At 42.5% G+C, this 22,213-nt stretch overlaps 1 protein-coding gene across 1 annotated transcript in view; it reads left to right on the top strand.

Moving 5' to 3' along the window:
• LOC109938065 (zinc finger protein ZFP2-like) overlaps positions 1 to 22,213 on the top strand; it is an 87,848-nt gene that overhangs the window by 27,196 nt on the left and 38,439 nt on the right. The window contains exons 7-9 of the mRNA XM_048600491.1: positions 7,415 to 7,522; positions 8,608 to 8,690; positions 10,764 to 10,863. The gene's annotated coding sequence lies outside the window, so the exon portion shown is untranslated. The remainder of the gene's footprint in view (positions 1 to 7,414; positions 7,523 to 8,607; positions 8,691 to 10,763; positions 10,864 to 22,213) is intronic.

Genomic DNA, 22,213 nt, shown 5'->3' on the forward strand with positions numbered 1-22,213 from the left:
TGAAACCATTTTCTCTGGTCTCCCCTACAATCTCCACTCCCTCACGACTGACTTCATCTCTTCATCCCAGTGATAACTATCTGAGGTTGAACCAGACTTCACAACCATGGGGAAATATTTCATCACCAAAACTTCCTACGTCCACCTCAGCAACATCACCTAACTCCACCCTCGTCTCACCTTATCTGCTGCTGAAATGCTCACTTTTTCATTTGTTACCTCTGGACTTAACTATTATGACACATTCCTGGTCAGCCATCCACATTCAACCTCCTTGTAAACTTGAGCTCATCCAAAATACTGCTGCCCGTCTGCAAACTCGCACCAAGTCTTGTTCATGCGTCACTGTTCCATAATTCGAATGAGATGATAATAAATCTGCTGAAATTAAATGCAAAAGTAAAAACGTAATAGATTTTCTAAATTGAAAACAAATGTATACAAGAATGAAGGATAAGGTGCAGAGGAATCAAAGTGTAAATAGAAGGAAGATTCTAGTTGATATTTTGTCTTATTACTCAGTAACTTTGAGAAACAGGATCAGCATCTCTCACACCTTACTGAGAAATAGAAGTTGAGTAGATTCTCTGTCCTCTCCTGTATTTTATTCTGATCCATCAATCAGAGTGAACGTGCAAGTCCCACGTGTCCACAGTCACTTACACTAGGTCAGCTGCTGGATGGAACCTTGGCTGCCTGGAGCTTGATCTCTGGTGTCTCCAGTCCCGACTGCCCCCTTAAATCAGTATCCTCTCACGTTTATACCCTGCAATGACCAGCTCTGGCCCTTTATTGTTTGTCTTCTCTGCTGGGTATTGGCAGGAAGTGAGGAAAAGACAGCTGGAATTTCTCTTATGTGTAATTTACAAGGACACATTCCTTGGTTCACAGCAGCTACTTTTCTTCAGTCATTTTCTCATTCACCTACACTTTCCTGTCTGCTGGTAATTGAGTGATTTATGATAGTTTCACAATAATAGACATAAACATGACACATTAGATTCTAATTATTTTCTCACTTACCTTGGTTGAAGTTTATATTGTGGTTAATAACACAAAAGGCCTGTCCTTTTCATTTTTCGAATTTAGAATAACGTGATTCTGTGCAATGGAATGTCTTGTCAGAGTTGCCATGGCGACCTGTCTGCAGGAAGTGCCTGCTTGAGTTTGTAAATCAGACTGAACTTCTCTTTCCCATAATACACATTGTATCAGACATTTCACCTCAATGTCTCCCAGCCACATAACAAAAGATTCAGATACACAAATCTTCCGCAAAAACAGAAATTGCTGGAGAAACTCCAGTGATTTATGATTCAACACCTCAACTCTGTTTTCTCTCCACAAATGCTGCTAGACAAACTGAGTTTCTGCAGCAATTTCTGTTTTAGTTTCAGATTTCCAACATTTACATTTTCTTGTTCCACTTTACACAAATCTATAGTTTGAAGGAGAAGGTTAAAATGCTGTTTGAGTCTTTGAGCCTAATTTACCAGCACCTTCCAGTTCTGAAGAAATCACACCAGACTCGAAATGTTAATCCGTTGCTATCTCCACAGATGCTGCCAGATCCAATATTCCAATTTTGTCTCAAATGTCCAGTATTTGAAGCATTTTGCCTTTTTCTGACTGGAGGGAGTTTGATTCTGACAGGATTTACCTTGATGATAGTGAAATGAACCTATTAGCGTTTCCTGTGGACACTGATCCTGAAGTACAAGGAATGTCTGCATCTTGTACTGTGACCTTGATGCAGTTTTGAATTCCAGGCTCGCATTTCCCTCATCCTGCTTTCTGCTGTGTCACCACGGGTTGAATTGAAGTTGGAATTGAGTTAGAATCTCAAAACATGAGCCTCGTAACAGCTTTGGTCTCACCAAAGTCCTGTACAACTGCAACAAAACATCCCTCCTCCTGTACTCGAATCCTGTCACTTTGAGGCCAACATACCATTTGTCTTTTTCAATGTCTGTGGCACCTGCATGTGTACTTCACAGTGTTAACCAGACTTTTGTTCGTTTAAATATGGAAAACTGCAAACATCCTATCTCCAAACACATCCCACCATGTTCCTGTGCAGAATCCCAGTGCTGAGAAATGGGAGCATCCTGTCTGCAAACAGGTCCCCCCTGTTCATGTTGAGAATCTCAGTGTCAAGAACTCGGAACATCCTGTCTCAAAATACATCCCACTCAATCACGGTTGACACAACAGAGCAGTACACTGGCTGTGCAATGCTTTCTCATCAACTAGTATTTCATTAAAATACATTTGTTGAATGGATACTGAAAAGAGAGAATTGAAATGAAAAAGGCAAACTTAATAAGGTGCCACATAGAGACTTATGCACAATCATCTGTGCCCATGGATTTGAAACAGAATAACTGGAAGGAAACAGGGTACTTACTAATGATTGTTTTTGGGCAGGAGGAAGGTTTCTACTGGAATTAATCAAGGGGTAATGCTCGGACCTACCTTTCCCTGATATATATTATTCACCTAGGCTTTGATGTCTAGGGTCCCGTTTCAACATTCACGGTTAATGACACAAGATGGATTGCTCTGCAGAGAGCTGGCATGGACTTGAAGGGTGAAATGGCCTCTTTCGTTGTTATCATGACTGTGTGTCTCATTTGTAAACCATTCTTCATAATCTAACCCTGCCCAGATTTGAGGAATCGTTCAGATAAATCTGCTTTGCATTCCCACAACCAGTACAAGTCTATCCTTCCTCAGGTGCGGTGTCCATACTGAACACATACACCAGGGCTGGTTACTCTATGGTATTGAACATTTCTAAAGTGTTTTGAGAAGATTTGTAGCTCGGGTTGTGGATGAGGTTATAGACTTGCTGGTTGAGCCAGTGTGTTTGATTGCAGATGTTTCGTCACCCTACTAGGTAACATCATCAGCGTGAAGCGATGGTGTTCTGTGCCACTTGTTATTTATATGCCCAGGTTTGCTAGGGTGGTGATGCCAACAAAACCTCTGCAATCAAACACTTCAATCAGCTTGGCGAGCAAGTCTACAACCTCATTGAACATCTCAATGCTTTTATGCTCAGACCCATATCTAAGCTAGCTACTTTTCCAAAGACAGAACAGACAAGTCCTTTTTTTCCCCCATAGTCAAAGGCCAATGACATTCAGATGTACAGGCCTCCCAGCAGTAGTCAGGAGGTAGAAAATGCATGCAAGACAGACACTACTACCATAATCATGGGTGATTTCAATGTGCAGGTAGACTGGGAAAATCATGTTGATAGTGGATACTACAAAAAGGAATTTGTGAATGTTTATGAGAGTTTGTTTTGGAGCAGCTTGTTGTAAAGCCCACTAGGGAACAGGCAATTCTGGACTTAATGTATAATGTGATAGACTTGATTAGGGGGCTTAAGGTGGATGAATCTCTGGGGGCATCGACCATAGTATAATGGAATTCATCCTACAGTTTGAGGGGGGAAGCACTACAATTGAGCAAAGTCAGGAAGGAACAGCTGGCCAGAGTTGATTGGAAGGGGGACCTAGCAGGGAAGACAGTGGAGGCAGAGATTTCTGAGGATAATTCGGGAGACACAGAAGACATTCATCCCAAGGATAAAGAAAGATACTAAGGGGAGGACAAGATAACTGTGTCTGACAAGGGAAGTCAGGGACAGCAGAAAAAACAAAAGAAAAATGATAGAATGGTGAAGCTTGGTGGGAAGCCTGAGGATTGGGAGGCCTTTAAAAACCAGCAGAGGACGGCTGAAAAAGCAATAAGTAGGAGGGGAGAAAACAAAATATGAGAGTTAGTTAGCTAGTAACAAAAAAAGCGCAAGAGATTTTTAGATATATAAAAAATTAAGAGAGAGGCAAGAGTGGACATCATGCCTTGGAAAATTAGGCTGGAGTAGTAGTAATGGGGAACAAAGAAATGGCAGAAGAAAATAATATGACTTTATCAGTCTTCACCCTGGAAGACACCAGAAGCATACCAGAATGTGAACAGAGTTTGGGCAGAGGTGAGTTTAGTGGCCATCACTAAGGAGAAGATGCTGGGGAAGCTGAAAGTGGATAAATCACATGGACTATACCCCAGGATTCTGAGGGAGATTATGGAGTCATTGGTGGTGATCTTTCAGGAATCACTGGATTGAGGGAGGGTACCAGGGTACTGCAAAATGGCTAATGTAATGCTCATGTTTAAGAACTGAGGGAGGCAGAACATGGGAAATTACAAGATAGTTAGCTTGATCTTGGTTGTTAGTAAAATTTTTACTGTTCATCATTTAGGATGAGATTATGGAGTATTTGGATCTTTATGGTGAAATAGGGCTGAGTCAACATGGCTTCAGCAAGAAGAGGTCATGCCTTACAAATCTGTTAGAAACTTTGAGGAGATAATGGTGAGGCAGACAAAGGAAAGCCAGTGGACATCAGCTATTTGGATTTCCAAAAGGCCTTTGACAAGGTGTCATGCAGGAGGCTGCTAAATAACATCAGTGCCCATGGTGTAAGGGCAGGGTATTGGCATGGGTAGAGAATTGGTTCACTGGTTTCAGGCAGAGTGGGGATAAAGGGATCTTTTTCAAGATGGCAGCCGGTGGCTAGTAGAAATCAGACTAGCGGATCAGTGTTGGGACCACAACAGTTAATGTTATAATATTAACAATATGGAAGCAGAAACTGAGGTCATTGGCCAAAGAAGTGGAAGTTACAGTATGATGTGGGGACACTGTGAAGTTTAGCACTTTGGTAGGAAGAATAGCGGTGTAGACTACTTTCTAAATGGGGAAAGGCTTCAGAATTCTGAAGCACAAGAGACTTAAAAGTCCTAGTTCAAGATTTTGTTATGGATAACGTGCAAGTTCACTTAGCAGTTAGGAAGGCAAATGCAATGTTGGCATGAATTTCTTAAGGACTAGACAGAAGAGCAAGCATAAACTACTGAGGCTGTATAAGGCTCTTGACAGACCGCATTTGGAATATTATGATTGGTTTTGGGCCCTATATCTAAGGAAGGATGTGTTGGCATTGGAGGGGGTTCAGAGGAGCCTGGAGATGAATGGCTTGTCATATGAGGAGCATTTGGTGATTCTGAGTCTGTATGTGACAAAGTTGAGAAGGGTGAGTGGGAATCTCATTGAAACTTAAATGATACAGAGAGGCCTGGATAGAGTAGATGTGGAGAAGATGTTTAGACAAGTAAGACAGACTTGGAGCCGAGGGCAAAGCTTCAGAGTGAAGGGATGACTCTTTAGAACTGAAGTGAGGAGGAATTTCTTCAACCAGTGGGTAGTTAGTCCATGGAACTGTTTGCTGCAGTAGACTGTGGAGGCTAAGTCATTGAGTCTTGATTAGTAAGGGATCAAGAGTTGTGGGGAGAATGTAGGAGAATGGGGTTGGCAAACATATCAGCCATGACCAAATAGTGAAGCAATCTCGACGGGCTGAGTGGCTTGATTATGCTCCTATGTTGTATGGTTTTGTGATCTGAACACTGAGCAAAGCCCCCACAATTTGAATTGAGAAACCAAAAATGGGGAAATGCATAACAAGGTGTAGAGCTGGATGAACACAGCAGGCCAAGCAGCATCAGAGGAGCAGGAAAGCTGACGTTTCGGGCCTAGACCCTTCTTCAGAAAAAATTCTCCAGCATCTGCAGTTCCTACTATCTCCAAATGCATAACAAGTTACACATCATGGGAAAGTAGTAAATTAGTGGTTACTGTTTCAGGTGGGAATCTTCAGAATGAAAACTTCCCAACACCAGCACTAAATCCTCGTCCCTGTGGGCTGAACATTCCTTCAACCACTCATCCACCGAATAGCTCCCAGCCTGGATTTGTTAATCCCTCCCTGTGGCCAATCACAGTTCATATGAACAACACTCATCTCACTTAACCACGTGATATTCTGCGTATTCTTCATTATTCTGTTTTCCTTTTTCCTCAGGGTTGCTACATCTGTTGTCGTTTATTTCACCAACATTTCGCTATTTGCTAAGAAAGCAGGTTCAAAAGCTATCCGTAGCTGTTAGCTGCAGGAAGCCTCTTCAAACCCGATTTAAAATCCCAGGATGTCTAACTTGGCATCTTTCCGATATATTTTCTAACGTTGACTTATCTGCTGCACCACAAACACAAGATTCTAATGACAATCTATGACAATAAATGATAAAACCTATCTTGTTGTCAGCCTCAAAATTGCAGCATGAAACCAGTGAAAGGGTGAGCTGGCCCTGGGGATATGACAATAGACTAGGGTTGGAAGTAGTTTCAAACCTTACATTTCACATGTCCATTTAAAAAGGAAACTAAATATTTTGTCAATCCCTGCCTGTACAATGTGCACACACAGTTGATGAATAACAGTTTGTAGTTGAGATGCTTCCAGTTGCTTCTAGCTGGTGTATCCTGTAGGTTTCAGCAAAGGTGGAGGCCATCTTCTCAAATCCCTGCTCTCACTGCTCAGATGATTTTGGTCTCCAGCCAGAGTTTCAGTGCCCAGTGGGTCCCAGTAATGACTGTTCCACAACTCCTTGTGCAGAGTCAGGCACAGCTATTATGGGATGGGATGTTGTGGTAGTATTAGAGATGTTTTGTCTGGTACTCCCTTGGTTTTGGGGTGAAGGTAGTGAGAAGGGGTAAGTTTACTATGGTTGTTACCACTTCTCCATTCCCCAACTCCCCCCTGTAGCTGTATCTCATCATTGCCCCAGCTTTTCCTCAAACCTGTTTGGTGGAGGTCAGTGATGTTTTGTATGCCCATGGATACAAGATCTGTCACTCTTTTTAAGACAGCAGAAATCTCTTGTTGCCTGTGGTCATGACTCGCATGGACCCATTTATAGTGCCATGCTTCAAACTCCGTAAGACAGCCATACTGTCTATGAAGATAGGCTCTGGAACTTCCCCAGTCCTTCAGACTTTATGCATTCCCTGTGCTTCTGCAATTCCCTTTTCTATGTTTCCTTTCCAACCCAGCCCACCAACATCACTCCACCATTGGAGCTGGCGAGGTCTCTTATCCTCCTTTAAGATGTACCTTAAAATGGATGTCTTTCATCAAGGTTTTGATCATCTGTGACGCACCTTAGGAGATTTGCCAATGTGAAAGGTTCCATATGATGCAAGTAGTTGTTGTTATTGCCTTACATTAGAAGAACCAGGAATGACACCTTCCTTCCTCACCTCAGGATGAACATTCACTCCTGGAGCAAAAACAGGAAGAACTGTGCTTGCCTTTGGACCTGGGTGATTGATGTCAGCATGGGACTATTAGGAGGACAGGGATGGTTCTGGTTCTGGAAGAATTATTTTCCAGCAAAAGTCCATTTCCCTTCTTTTTCTGACCATCAAATTGCGCACCACTTCCATTCCCTGCGATTCATTTTGCATTCTGTGAAACATTAACTGTATTTCTTCCTCTAGAGAAACCAGCAATCATTGTGAAAGCCCTGTTGCTGTGGAGAAGATGGTGTTTGACGTTCTTGTACTGCTGCAGTTTGTGTGGCGAAGGCAGTCCTACAATGCGGTTAGGTAAGAAGTTACGGATCATTATCCAGCGATAGTGAAGTGTTGATGATATTTGTCCAAATCAATGACAATTTGTATTTTTATCGTGTTTATGATTTCATAAAAATATTATCGAGAAACGTTTGACATGAAGCCACAGATGGAGATATTAGGTCATGTGACCAAAACGTTGCCAAATAAGCTGGTTTTCAGGAATATCTCAAAGGAGGAAAGCAAATTTGAGAGGTTTATGGTGGGAATTCCAGACTATGTTTCCTTGGCAACTGTAGAAACAGCCACCAATAGTGATACTATCATGGACAGATGCATCTGCAGCTGGCAAATTTGTGATGATGAGGTCAAGTACGTTTTTCCCTCTTGTTGGTTCCCTCACCACCTGCTCTAGACCTATTCCAGCAACTATGTCCTTTAGGACCCAACCAGCTTGATCAATAGTGCCGAGTTACTGTTGATGGTGGACGTTGAAATTCCATGCCTAGAGTACGTTTAGTGCTATTTACACCCTCGGTACTTCTCCAAGTGTTCTTCTTCGTGGAGGAGCTCTGAGTTATCAGCTGAGGGAGGATGGTATGTTGTAATCAGCAGGAGCCATGAGACTTCCATTGGGTCAATGTTGAGTACTCCCAGGGAAAATCCTTCCTGTCTGTGTACACCACTGTGCTGCCAATTCTGGTGAGTCTGTTCTGCCATTGGGACAGGACATATCTAGGGATGGTGATGGCGGTGTCTGCAAGGTATGATTCCGTGAGTATGACTATATCAGGCTGTTTCTCGACTAGTCTATGAGACAGCTTTCCAAATTTTGGCACTAGCCCCCAAATGTTAGCAAGGTAGAGTCTTCAGGATTGAGAGGGCTGATTCTGTGGTTGTATTTTCTGATGCCTTATTTGATGCAAAGTGATGTATCCAGGTTTATTCCTTTGTTGAGACTTCTCAGTGATTAATACAACTGGGTGACTTGCTGGGCCACTGTGAGGTTGGTAGATTTCTTTCCCTGAAGGACATTAGGATTTTTTTTTTCTGCCATTGACAATGGTTCCCTGTCAATCAGTAGATTCTTAATTCTAGTTATTTTTTCTTGACTTCAGATTCCACCGTCTGCTGAGGTGGGATTCGAACCCAGACTTCAGTTGTACGTTTTAATATTCTGGATAAAAGTTAAGTACATCAGGTTTGTTCACTCAATTTTTAAAAATTCTAATGCAGGTTTTGTTTCTTTGCAAAACACTGTCTGTCCTCCATCCATAGTGACGAGATTGAGACAATCCAATCAGCTGCCTCTGCTGCTTCCCTCCCTTCTTCTAGCCCACCAAGCCAATCTGCCTCACATGTTGCTCCTTGTTTTAGTCCTAACCTTACATCTTTCTCCAGTCTCTTGTCAAGCCTTATCGGAGCTCACCTGACCCTTTACCCCATTCTTGCTTAACTACAGACGTTCCAACTCTTTCTGTCTTCTTTTCCTCCTCCTCGTCACTCCCCCAAGCCAATTCACAGATATTGTTCCTTGTTCTGTGTCTCTCTCTTATCTGGTTCTGTCCTTCTCACCCATTCTGTTAAAATAATATTTGACCTCACCGTTGATGGAAAATCCCGCTCCATCTCCACTCTCCCTTTCCTCTCTGAAGTCCATGTATTTGGTGTCCGTCAAAGATCTATCCTTAGCCCCTCCGGTTTCTCACCTACATTCTGCCAGGAGGTGACGTTGTCCAAGATTACAGTGTTAGTTTTGCGTGTACACTGACAATGCCAGCTCTACCTCACCATCATCCCTCTCCATTGCTTCACTGTTACTCAATTATCAAACTGCTTATCGCGCTTCCATTACTCGATTCGTTGAAATTTCCTCCAGTATAACTTTGCAATAGTTAAATTATTGCCTTCGGTTGTTATTACAAATTACTTTCCCTTACTGCTGAGTCCCTCCCTCCCTCTGCCTGCGGCTGAACTACACTCTTCACAATATTGCTCTCATATCTGACCCCAAGATGAGCATCTGATCTCATATCTACTCAATCACAAATACTAGACATTTCAATCTCTAAAATTTTCCTTCTCTCCACCTCGCCCCAGCTCATTTGCTACTGAAACCCTTACCTGTGTTTATGTTGTCTTAAACCTGATGATTCTGAAACATGACCCTTGATTCCCTGACTGATCAAGAATCTGGTCTGAGACCCTCCCATGATGGGACACATCCTCTCGGCATTTACCCTGTCAAACCCCTTAAGAATTCTATATGCTTCAATTAGATCACCTTTCATTCTTCCAAAATCCAGTGAGTAGATTCCCAACTGGTTTAGCCTTTGCTTAAGAGATGATCCCTCCAAACCAGGGATGATCCTCGTTAATCTTATCTCAAATGCCTCCAATGAAGTGATATATTTCCTTAAATAAGTGGACCAAAGCTGCTCACATTACTCCAGATGTGGTCTCACCAGTGCGTTGTACAAAGACACAAATTCTTATACTGCAAGCACTTTGAAATAAGGGACAACATTCTATAACCCTTCTTGATCACCTGTTGCAAATGTGTGCTAGCCTTCTGTGTTTCCTGCACAATTACCCCCAAGTCTCTTTGTATTGCAGCTTTCCACAGTTTTTGCCATTTAAAAAGTACTCTGTTCTTTTGTTGTCTCCTCCAAAATGAACAACTTCACATTTTCCTGCATTATACACCATTTACCAATTTGCTGCCCGCTTATCCTATAAATATCTCTCTGTAAACTGTTCGTAACCCTTTCAGAACTTGTTTGTCATGACTTTTCTATGCAATCTCTTCTCATTCTTCTAAACTCTTTATCGGGAGTACTGGGCAGCAGGACACATGCACAATCGCTGTCTTTTTAGGGGGAATTCTTTGGAATGACTGGGAGGAGCTTGCTGCCCATTAAGAATGGTGACAACATGTCCATCGAGCTGCATTAGCCTTTCACACACAATGTCTTATTAATAAGGTACAGCGGCAGCACAGAAAGAAAGAGGAAGCAAATCCTGCTCTTTGCATCTCATTACCTCTTGGAACCTTCTGTCCCTTGTGTCAAAGATCTGCTGCTTTGTTCAGTCACTGAAGTCCCAAGGTGAAAACTCATAGAAACCTATATAGATTTCCCCCTGAATCGACTGCTGACCTCCACAAGGGGTAATGTGCAGCAGGGAGAATGTATAGTCATCCTGGGCCACGAGGAGGGGATATTGTGAATTTCTACTCTGGACTGACAGTGGATTTTATGAACTTGTGTTACAGGATATTAGAAGTGGGCTTTCAGGTGGGAATCTCAATAATTGCAATGCCAAACTCTGACAGAATTACTCAGTTCACCAGGACCTGGATATTTGCATTGTGTGTGAGTATTGTGTTCCAGATCATTCCCACTTGCTGAATAAAATTCCTCGCTTAAATCAGCTCATTCTCTCAGTAGATTTTCCACAAAATCTCCAATATGTGCCATTTTATGATCGGCTAATGAGTGTAAGTTTTATCATCCTAATGTATATATTTTGTAAACAGCTCTCTCAAAGCTCCCTTCAATTTCGTTTGCTATAAGGAGAATAATCTCAGTTTTTCCAAACACATGATTCCCCAATGTCTGTTTGCTGTCTATAAGGCACACATCAGGATTGTGTTGGAACGTTCTCCACTTGCCTACATCAGTGCAGCCCCCAACAATATTAAAGAAAGTGGACATCCTACAGGACAAACCACTGTGATTGATTGGTGTCCCATTCATAACCTTCAACATTTCCTCTCTCCATCATCGAGGCACAGTGGTATCTGCGTAAAAGGTAAAGTTACCATTGTCTGGTAGGGCTGCTCTCTCATTTGAGACCGATGACTGGTGATGGTTTAATGTGGAGGTTACCACACTGCAGACAAGGGGAGAGATTGAAAAGGAGAGTCCATCTATTGTAGATGGATATTCTCGATGTGTACCAGCAACACCCATGTCACGTGAGTGAATAATATAAAAAAAAAAACTCCTAACCATGTAACTAAATTCCCCCATTCCTTGAACCATCCTGGTAAATCTCCACGGCACCCTCTCAGCAACCCTCCTATCCTTCCCAATGTGTGGGTGATTTCTGGTTTGCACAGACTCAGATGCTCTGTGTTCCTGTGGGTAATGTCATCATGCAACGACAAATGCACTGAACCTCACTGTCTGCAATGGTGGTAGATGCAAAAACCATAATAAAATTTAAGATATATTTAGATACACACTTGCAATGCAAGGCTATGGGCCAAGTGCTGGAAAATGGGATTTGAATAGTTAGGTGGTAGTTTTCTTTGCTGGCACAGACCCGATAGCCACAGAGTCTGTTTCTGTGCTGTAGACCTCCAAGGCACTTAACATAGAAATATGACAAGCCACATTTGAAACCAGGTCAGAGGAGGTGATAGTAGAATAGGTGACTCATAATTGGTCAACGTTTTTAGGAGGAAAGTGAGGTTAGAGAGGTGGAGCAGTTTAGGAGGAAATTCTGGAGCTTGGGGCACAGGAATCTGAAAGTGCCTTCATCAAGTGGTAAATCAAAATGGGTTATCCACATAAGGATGGAAGTAGAGTAAAGCGCATATTGCAGAGATCTGTGAGGCTGGAGGAGATTAGAGGTAGGGAGGTTTATGAGGCTGGAGGGGACTACTGAGATAGGGAGGATTGTGAGATTGGAGGATGTTACAGAGATAGAGATGTTTGTGATACCAGAGATAGTGAGGGTTCTGAGGCTGGAGGAGATTACAGAGTTAGGGAAGGTTCTGAGGCTGCAGGGGAATTATAGAGATAGGGGAGTTGTGAGGCTGGATGAGATGACAATGATAGGGAGAGTTGTGAAGTTGGATGAAATGACAGTGACAGAGAGGGTTGTAGTGGCTGGAAGAATTTACAGAGATATCGAGAGTTAGAGTCACAAAGTCATACAGCATGGAAACAAACCCTTCGGTCCAACCAGTCCGTGCTGACCAATAATCCCAAACTAAACTGGTCTCACCTGCCTGTGCTTGGCCCATATCTTTCCAAACATTTCTTATTCATGTACTTGTCCATATCCACCACTTCCTCTGGAAGTTCATTCCACACATGAACCACTCTCTGTAAAAAAGAAAAAAAAAATCCCCTAAAGTCTTTTTTAAATCATTCTCCTGTCATCTTAAAAAAATATGTACCCAAGTATTGTAATTCCCCACCTTAGGGAAAGGACACCCACCATTCACCCTATCTATACCTCTCAAAATTTTATAAACCTCTATAAGGTCACCTGTCAACCTCATACGCTTCAGTGGAAAAAGTCCCAGCCTATCCAGTCTCGCCATATAACTCAAACCCTCCATTCTCGGCAACATGCTGGTAAATTTCTTCTGAACCCTCTCTGGCTTAATAATATCCATCCTACAACAGGGCAACTGGAACTGGACACAGGCCTCACCAATGTCCTGTACAACCTCAACATAACGTCCTAACTACTATACTTTTGGGCCTGAGCAATGAAGGCAAGCATGCTAAACATCTTCTTAACTACCCTATCTATATGTGACGCAAACTTCAAAGACTTAAACCCCTAGGTGTCTCTGTTCTGGCTCAGAAATTACAAGCATCTCTGGAAGTGGAGTTGAGACAAAAGAAAAACAGTGACAATTCACAGCTGACCTTGAAGAGACCTCATTGTCGGAACTACATACAGCCACGGATCAGCTCAGTGGTTTTAACTTTTTAAAACATAAATCTTTGTTTTCTTGGAAATAGTGAGTATGTGTTGAGGGTTTTTAAAATTATTGTCTTACTGAGATCCGGATGTTGATTGTTTTTTTTCAAGTAAAAGACATAGGAATTAAGTTGTCTTAGAGTAGTGTTTTTAGAGCAGTAGGAGCGAGCCCTTTTCTGGGTCTGTAGATTGTAAAGGTACAAGTTGGCCTTACATAGAGTGGTGTGCTCTTCCTGTCAGATGTGGGCAATTAGGGAGACTTTCAATGATCCTGATGATTATGTCGGCAGGAAGTGTGGTTGCAAATCCCATTGGTTCGAATGGATCAGTTGAAGCGGCAGTTAGAGGCAGTGAGGAATTTACAGAAGCCAGGGGTGTGATAAATGGCAGTTTCAAACGGTAGGGTACTGCAGATACAGTCAAGTAGATGGGTTAGGAGAGGTAAGCAGGTAGTGCAGGAGTCTCCTGTGGCAATACCCATCTCAAACAAGTATGCTGCATTGGAAAATGTAGGGAATGATGGACTCCAATAAATGTAACACTGACAGCGAGGTTACTGGTGCCATGACTGGCTCTACTGTAATGAGGGTTGTATCAGGTTTCAAGTGATCGATTGTGATAGGGGACTCTGTAGCCAGGGGCACAGACTGATGTTTCTGTGGCTAGCTTCTAACAGATATTAGAGAAACAAGGCTCAGGAATGGACAGGACTGGCAGCTTAATGTTTCAAAGTATAGATGCTAAAGGAAGTTTAGAAAGGGTGGCAAGAGTGGAGAGGGAGTGGCGTTTTTGGTTAGGGATAACATTACAGTTGTACTTAGGGAGGATATTCCTTGGAGTATGTCCACTGAAGTTATTTGGGTGGAACTGAGAAATAAGAAAGGGAATGATTACCTTATTGGGATTGTACTGTAGACCCCCCCGCTAATAGTCAGTGGGAAATTGAGAAGCAAATTTATAGGGAGATCTCAGTTATCTGTAAGAATAATAGGTTTGTAATGGTTTTTAACTTTCCAAACTAGACTGGGACTGTCATAGTGTTAAGGGCTTGGATGGAAAGGAATTTATTCAGCTTGGTCAAAAAAGTTTTCTTACTCAGTCTGTAGGATGTACCTACTAAAGCAAAACTTGATTTTCTTTTGGAAAATAAGGCATGACATGTTACTGAGATATTAGTGGGGGAGCACATTGGGACCAGAGATCATAATTTTATTAGTTTTACAATAGCGACAGAAAAGGATAGACCTGATCTAAAAGTTAAAGTTCTAAATTGGAGGAAGGCCAATTTTGACAGTATGAGGCAAGAAATTTCAAAATTTGATTGGGGGAGACTGGAAAATGGGATCATATGAACATAAGAAATAGGAGCAGGAGTAGGCCATCTGGCCCCTCGGGCCTGCTCCATTACTCAATAAGGTCACGGCTGATCTTTTCATGGATTCAGCTCCACTTTGGGGTGGCACGGTGGTGCAGTGGTTAGCACTGCTGCCTTACAGTGCCAGGGACCCAGGTTGAATTCCACCCTTGGGCAACTGGCTGTATGGAGTTTGCACATTCTCCCTGTGTCTGAGTGGGTTTCCTCCGGGTGCTCCGGTTTCCTTCTCTCAGTCCAAAGATCTGCAGGCTAGGTGGATTGGCCATGCTAAATTGTCTGTAGTGTTCTGGAATGTGTAGATTAGGTGGGTTATAGGGGAATGGGTCTGGGTGGGATGCTCTGAGAGTCGGTGTGGACTTGTTGGGCCGAAGGACCTGTTTCCATACTGTAGGGATTCTATGATTCTTTCCCACCTGCTCACCATAACCCTTAATTTCTTCACTGTTCAAAAATCTATCTTTGCCTTAAAAACATTCAAGAGGGTTGCCTCAACTGCTTCACTGGGCAGGGAATTCCACAGATTCACAACCATTTGGGTGAAGAACTTCCTTCTCAACTCAGTCCTAAATCTGCTCCCCCTTATTTTGAGGCTATGTCCCCTAGTTCTAGTTTCACCTGCCAGTGGAAACAACCTCCCTGCTTCTATCTTATTTATTCCCTTCATAATTTATATTTTTCTATAAGATCACCCCTCATTCTTTTAAATTCCAATGAGTATAATCCCAGTATACTTAATCTCTCCTCATAAACTAACCCTCTCAATTCTGTAATCAACCTAATGAACCTTCTCTGCACCCTCTCCAGTGCCAGTACATCTTTTCTCAAGTAAGGAGACCAAAACTGTACACAGTGCTCCAGCTGTGGGCTCACCAGCACCCTATACAGCTGCAGCTGTATAAAACCTCCCTGTTTTCAAACTCCATCCCTCTAACAAGGAAGGACAATATTCCATTTGCCTTCTTAATTACCTGGTGCACCTGCAACATAACCTTTTGTGGTTCATGTTCAAGGAACCCAGCTCCCTCTGCACAGCAGCATGCCGCAATTTTTCACCATTTAAATAGTAGTCCAGTTTGCTGTTATTTCAACTAAAATTGATGACTTTACATTTACCACTGTTGTACTCCATCTGCCAGACCCTTGCCTACTCACTTAACAGATCCATATTTGTCTGCAGACTTTCAGTGTGCTTTGCATCTTAGTGTCCTCTGCAAACTCTGACACACTACACTTGGTCCCCAACTCTAAATCATCTATGTAAATGGTACACAATTGCAGTCCCAACACTGATCCCTGAGGCACCCCACGAGCTACTGATTGCCAGCCAGAAAGACACCCATTTATCCCCACTCTTTTCTTTCTGCTTTTTAACCAATCCACTATCCATATTAATATGTTGCCAATAACGCTGTGCACCTTTATCTTATGCAGCAACCTTTTATGCAGTACCTTGTTGAATGCCTTCTGGAAATCTAAATACACCACATCCACCGGTTCGCTATTGTCCAGTGCTTTCATAATGTCTTCAAAGAATTCCAATAAATTAATTAAACTGCCTTTCATGAACCCATGCTGCATCTGCCAGATGGGACAATTTCAATCCAGATGTCTTGCTGTTTTTTTCCTTAATGATAGATTCAGGCATTTTCCCCACTACAGAAGTTAAGCTAATGAGCCTATAGATTTTGTGTATCTCCTTTTTTAAACAGTGGTGTCACGTGCTGTGTTCCAATCTGCCGGAACCACTCCAGAGTCCAGAGAATTTTGGTACATTACCACAAGCACATTTGCTATTTCCCTACCATGTCTTTTAGCCCCAGGAGACATGTTTACCTTTAGCCCCATTAGATTGCCCAACACTACTTCTTTGGTGACAATGATCGTTTCTAGGTCCTCACCTGCCATTGCTTCCATAGAGTATGTTAGCATGAAGGACAAAGCTGTTAGGTATAGGGAATGTTGGACAATGAGAGAAATTGAGTCTGGTCAAGAATAGACGACTGGGATCAAATCAATCCCGAGAAGAGTATAAGGGTAGTAGGAGTATACTCAAGAGTAATCAGGAAGGCAAAAATGGCACATGAGATAGCTTTGGCAAATAGGGTTAAGAAGAATCCAGAAAGATTCTACAAATACATCAAGGACAAAAAGAGTAACTAGGCAGAGAATAGGGCCTGTTAAAGATCAAGAAGACCGTATATGTGTGGAACCACAGAAGGTGGGAGAAATACTATATGAGTATTTCATGTCAGTTTTTACTGTCGAGAAAGATATGGAAGCTAGAGAATATGGAGAAATAAATAGTGACATCTTGAAAAGTGTTCCTATTACAGAGGTGGCGGTTCTGGACACATAAAGTTAGATAAATCCCTGGGACCTGATAAGGTGTATCCCAGAACTTTGTGGGAAGCAAGGGAAGTGATTGTTCGGCCCCTTGCTGAAATATTTGTATCAATAGCCACAGGGGAAGTGTTGGAAGACTGGTGCCATTATTTAAGAATGGTGGTAAGGAAAAGTTAGAGAACTACAGATCTGTGAGCCTGAAGTCAGTGGTGGATAAATTGTTGGAAGGAGATTTTGAGGGACAGGATTTATATGCATTTGGAAAGGCAAGGAATATTTAGGAATAGTCAGCATGGCTTTGTGTGTGGAAATTGTGGCTCACGAACTTGAGTATTTTGAAGGAGTGACAAAGGTAGAGCGGTGGACTTTGTATATTTGGACAAGGTTCTGCATGATAGACTTGTTAGCAATGCTATCCATTATGAACTACAGAGAGATCTAGTCATTTGGATACAAAATTGGCTTGAAGGTAGGGGACAGAGGGTGGTGGTGGAGGGTTGTTTTACGTACTGGAGTCTCGTGACCAGAAGTGCACAAGGATCGGTATTGGGTCCACTGCTCTTGGTCGTTTATATAAATGGCTTGGATGTGAATATAAGGGGTATTGTTAGTAAATTTGGAGATGACACCAAAATTGGTGGTGTAGTGGACAATGAAGAAAGTTATCTCAGAGTAAAATGGGACCTTCATCAAATGGGCCAATGAGCTGAGGAGTGGTAGATAGATTTTAACCTAGATAAGTGTGATAAATGTGAGGTGCTACATTTTGATAAGGCAAATTAGGACAGGACTTATTCATTTAATATTAAGGTCCTGGGGAGTGTAGCCAAATAAAGAGACCTTGGAGTGCAGGTTTATAGTGCCTTGAAAGTGGAGTAGACGGGGTAGTGAAGAAGACATTTGGTATGCTTACCTTTATTGATCAATGATTGAGTATAGGAGTTCGAAGGTCATGTTGCAGCTATGGAGGACATTGGTTGTGCCACTTTTGGACTACTGCATTCAGTTCTGGTCTCTGTGCTATAAGAAAGATGTTGTGCAACTTGAAAGGATTCAGAAAAAAAATTACAAGGATGTTGCCAGAGTTAAGGGTTTGAGCTATGGGAAGAAGTTGAATAGGCTCGGGCTATTTTCCCTGGAATGTTGGAGGCTGACGGGTGACCTTATAGAGGTTTACAAAATCATGAGGGGCATGGATAGGGTGAATAGCCAAGGTCTTTTTTCCCAGGGTAGGTGGGTCCAGAACTAGAGGGCATAGGTTTTAAGGTAAGGTGAGAAGTGAATGATTTAAAAGGGACGTGAGTTGCAACTTTTTCAGAGTGTCATGTGTGTATGGAATCAGCTGCCAGAGGAAGTGGTGGAGGCTGGTACAATTACAACATTTAAAAGACATCTGAATGGGTATACAAATTGGAAGGGTTTAGAGAGATGTGGGCCAAATGCTGGCAAATGGATATTTGGGATATCTGGTCAGCATGGACGAGTTGGACCAAAGGGTCTTTTTTCTGTGCTGTACATTTCTATGATTCTAATAAGTTAAAATAAAGATGGGTTTCTGTTTTGTGGCGAGGTAGCAGAAGCTCAGAAGGTTAAGCAGTGATTCATTTATTCCAGTTGCAGATTTGTTCTAGGATATTTCATTTGCAGAGGGAGACAGAAATTATTAACATGGTCACAATCTTTGGTGACCACTTTCAGGTAATTGGCAAACGATGCAGGGTGAAAAAATTAATATTATTTTACTCAGCAAGTTCTGAGCATCTGAAACAGCCTGCATAGCAGCTGGATGCACATTCAGCAGTCATTCTCAAAAGATATTTGGAATTTAACTTATTCAGGAAAGATTTGGAGGGCTATGGGCAAATGGCAGGGGAGCTGGGACAGTTTTGCAGCATCTCCAGAGGGAGCGAGTACAGCCCCAACAGATCGAATACCCTCTGTGGTCTGTGAGACTGCAAATGCACCATGGACTAAGTAATGAAGCTCATCCGAGGACAGAGAGAGAGAGAAATGTTCCCGCCACTCACCTCTAACCTCACAATGGAGCCCGGCTGATTGATGGCAGCTCGACACCAATAGGAGGCACCGAGTGGCACGGACTGGTCCTCCAACCAATCAGTGAATGGGACGGACCAGCAGGATGACATGTGACCATGAACACTGCCGGTGCAGTTCTTCACTGAATGTAGTCAGAGAAGGGGCTTGTATGGGAGCGACAGCAGAGACCAGGAGAAAGATGGAGGTAGTGTGAACTTTTTTAAAATAGACATCCGGTGTAGGCCGCTAGACCCGAATTAGAAACTCCCAGGCTTGAACAAAGAAGGAAGATGCTTGCAGGCCTCAGGCGGTGACCGGCACGAACTACTGCCGCCATCCTTATTAGGGGCAAATTTTTCTGTGGGGACGCGGCGATTTAAGAGGAGGATTTATGCAGCCAACTGAAACCAAGATAAATGTTTGTCTTTTCTAGATTTCTATCCAGGGAGGATAGGGATTAACTGTGTTTAACAGGATATTAATTGGGAATAATTTGCAGACCAGGATTTCAAAATAGAGTCAGCAGAATCATCAGAATCTGAATATCATTGACGTTTAATTGTGGAAGGAAAAGGGTTTGTCGGATCTGTCTGGAAGGAAAATATCTCCGATATGTTTCTAAATTGAAAAGCAGCAAGATATTCAATTTCGTAGTTAGACTGCACTTGGGGTTTGTGTTCACTTCTGGGCCCTGCAGCTGAGGAAGGACATGTTGGCCTGAGAGGGTGGCACAGATTTATCCCAATAACACCTTGTCTCTTTGAAAGGACTGTCATATTTAGTAACAGTTTCACACTTAATGATTTTACCTCATAAATTCTTCATTCACAAATATCTATAAAATTCATTTTAAAGTTCCTTTCAGGTGGAACATTCCAGGTCTTGACGACTCTATTGATCCAGAAACTCCTGAGCCCACGTTGAGTCTGGAGGGCATGATGTGGAGGTGCTGGTGTAGGACTGGGGTGGACAAGGCCAGAAATCACATAACACCAGGTTATAGTCCAACAGTGTTATTTGAAAACACAAGCTTTCGGAGTCTTACTCCTTCTTCAGGTGTTATTGAGAGAGATAGTATCAGACACAGAATTTATAAATAAAAGATCAAAGGGTCACACCACTAATGAGGATGTACTAGAGAAACCTAAGATGCTTTTAAATTTTTAATCAGTTAGAAGGTTTTAATTGATTAATATGTGTATGTAAATCCCCGAATTCCTTTGAAGTCACTGTCCATAGAGAAATAAAGGTTTTAGCAGTGTAAAGAGGTGACGTTTTAGGTCAGACAATGCATGTTAGATGTGAGGCCTTGTCTAAAATCTGTTTGTGGAGAGTTATAAAGGGCTGAATTGAAAGATGAGATTCTGTTCCCTGAGTCCTACTGAGCATCATTGGAATAGTGCAGGAAGCTGAGGTCAGAGTAGGTGTGAGCAGACAGATAAACTGACAAGGATACTTGGCTCAATGAGATTGTTTTCACTCAATTCCAAAGCAACAAGTTAGGTGAGACAAGGAGAAGTTAAAGCTTGAAAGACTGAGTGCGGTGCACAGTCTCAGCTCGGGCAGTTCAGAAAGTGACATGGTCCTAATGGAAACAAGCAATGAGTGATAACTGCAGAGTATTTTCTTACAGTTTAAAAGTACAATATATAAGCTTATGTAAAGTGAGGTCTTGTTGATTATAATAGAAGTGTTTGAAACAAAAGAAGATCCTAGCTCAATTAAATTTTCTTAAATAGAGTAACTGGATTAATCTAGACGGAAATCATGACAAGAGACTGCTGACCTCTGATGTGTTCCTGTAGCACAATGTTTGAAATAAGGGATGTTTCCAGTGTCCCTGACGGCAACGTGTTTGAGGAAATTTGTCCATCTGCAGCTACTGGCTAACTGCCTTTCAGAGCTGGAGCTGCAGGTGAAATCACTGCAGAGCATTTGCGATGCTGAGAATGCTGTGGACAGCACGTTTAGCAGGTTGGTCACACCACAGGTGAGCATTACACAGGCAGAAAGGGAATGTGTGACCATCAGATAAAGTAAAAAGGTCAGGAGGGAAATGCAGGAGTCCCGGTGGTCATTACTCTGTCATACAGATATTCCACTTTGGATCCTGTTCGGTGATTGCCGTCTTGTGAAAGCAGCAACAGACACGTTATTGCATCATGGGTTGCTCTGCTGTACAGAATGGGAGGAAAAGGAGCGACAGGGCTATAGTGATAGAGGATTCAATAGTAAGGAGTATGTGTTGGCATTTCTGTGGTTACAGGTGTGAATCCAGGATGGTATGTTGCCTCTCTCGTGCCGGGATTCACGATATCATGGAGCAGCAGCAGGATTTCTGGGGGTGTGTGAACAACATAGGTACCAATGACATAGCTAAATAGAGGGATGAGGACCTGAAAGCTGAATATTGGAAGATAGGAGATACATTAAAATGCAGGACATGAAATGTGGTAATATCAAGCTTACCTCCCAATGCCATGTGCTACCGAAAGCAGGAATAAGAGGATAGATCAGTTGAATGTGTGGCTGGAGAAATGGTGTACCAGAGAAGAGTTTAGATTCTTCGGGCATTGAGAAAGTGTCTGGGGAAGGAGGGACCTGTGCGAGCCTGACCGGTTGCCCCTGGGCAGAGCTGGGGCAAATCTCTTTGCGGGGCTTTTTGCCAGTTTCATTGGTGAAGTCTAAACTAATACGCAGGGGGATGGGAACCAGAGTGTAGGTCAGTTTCAGATCAGGAAACAGGAGGTAGAACATTAGTTAGTGATGTAGTCAGTGGCTCAGAAAGGCAAAAGAAATGAGGATTAAATGAGGACTGAGTCTGTCTTCGTACATCAGCCCTGACATCCCAGGAATCAGCCTGCTGAACCTTCTTTGCATACTCTCAATAGCCAGGGCATCCTTCGTTGGGAAAGGAGAACAAAGGTGCACACAGTACTCGAGGTGTGGTCTCACTGAAGCCCTTATAGGAAGATATCCCTGCTCCTGTACTCGAATCCTCTCACTATGAAGGCCATCTTGTCAATTGTATTCTTCACTGCTTGCTACTCCTGCCTACTTCCTGAGAGAGAGAGAATCACAGAGGCACACAAAACAAAATGGGGTCAGACACTCTGATATAAATTGTTGAGCACAATGTCCCCATCATATCTGTGCTGGTTATCAAGCACCTATTTAGTCTACTGCTATTTCCTGGCAATCTGTGTAACCTATGTTACAGTGCTTTGTAAGAACATCTAAAC

This window comes from Rhincodon typus, chromosome 8 (genome assembly GCF_021869965.1).
Source record: "Rhincodon typus isolate 14 chromosome 8, sRhiTyp1.1, whole genome shotgun sequence".
Classification (NCBI taxonomy): domain Eukaryota; kingdom Metazoa; phylum Chordata; class Chondrichthyes; order Orectolobiformes; family Rhincodontidae; genus Rhincodon; species Rhincodon typus.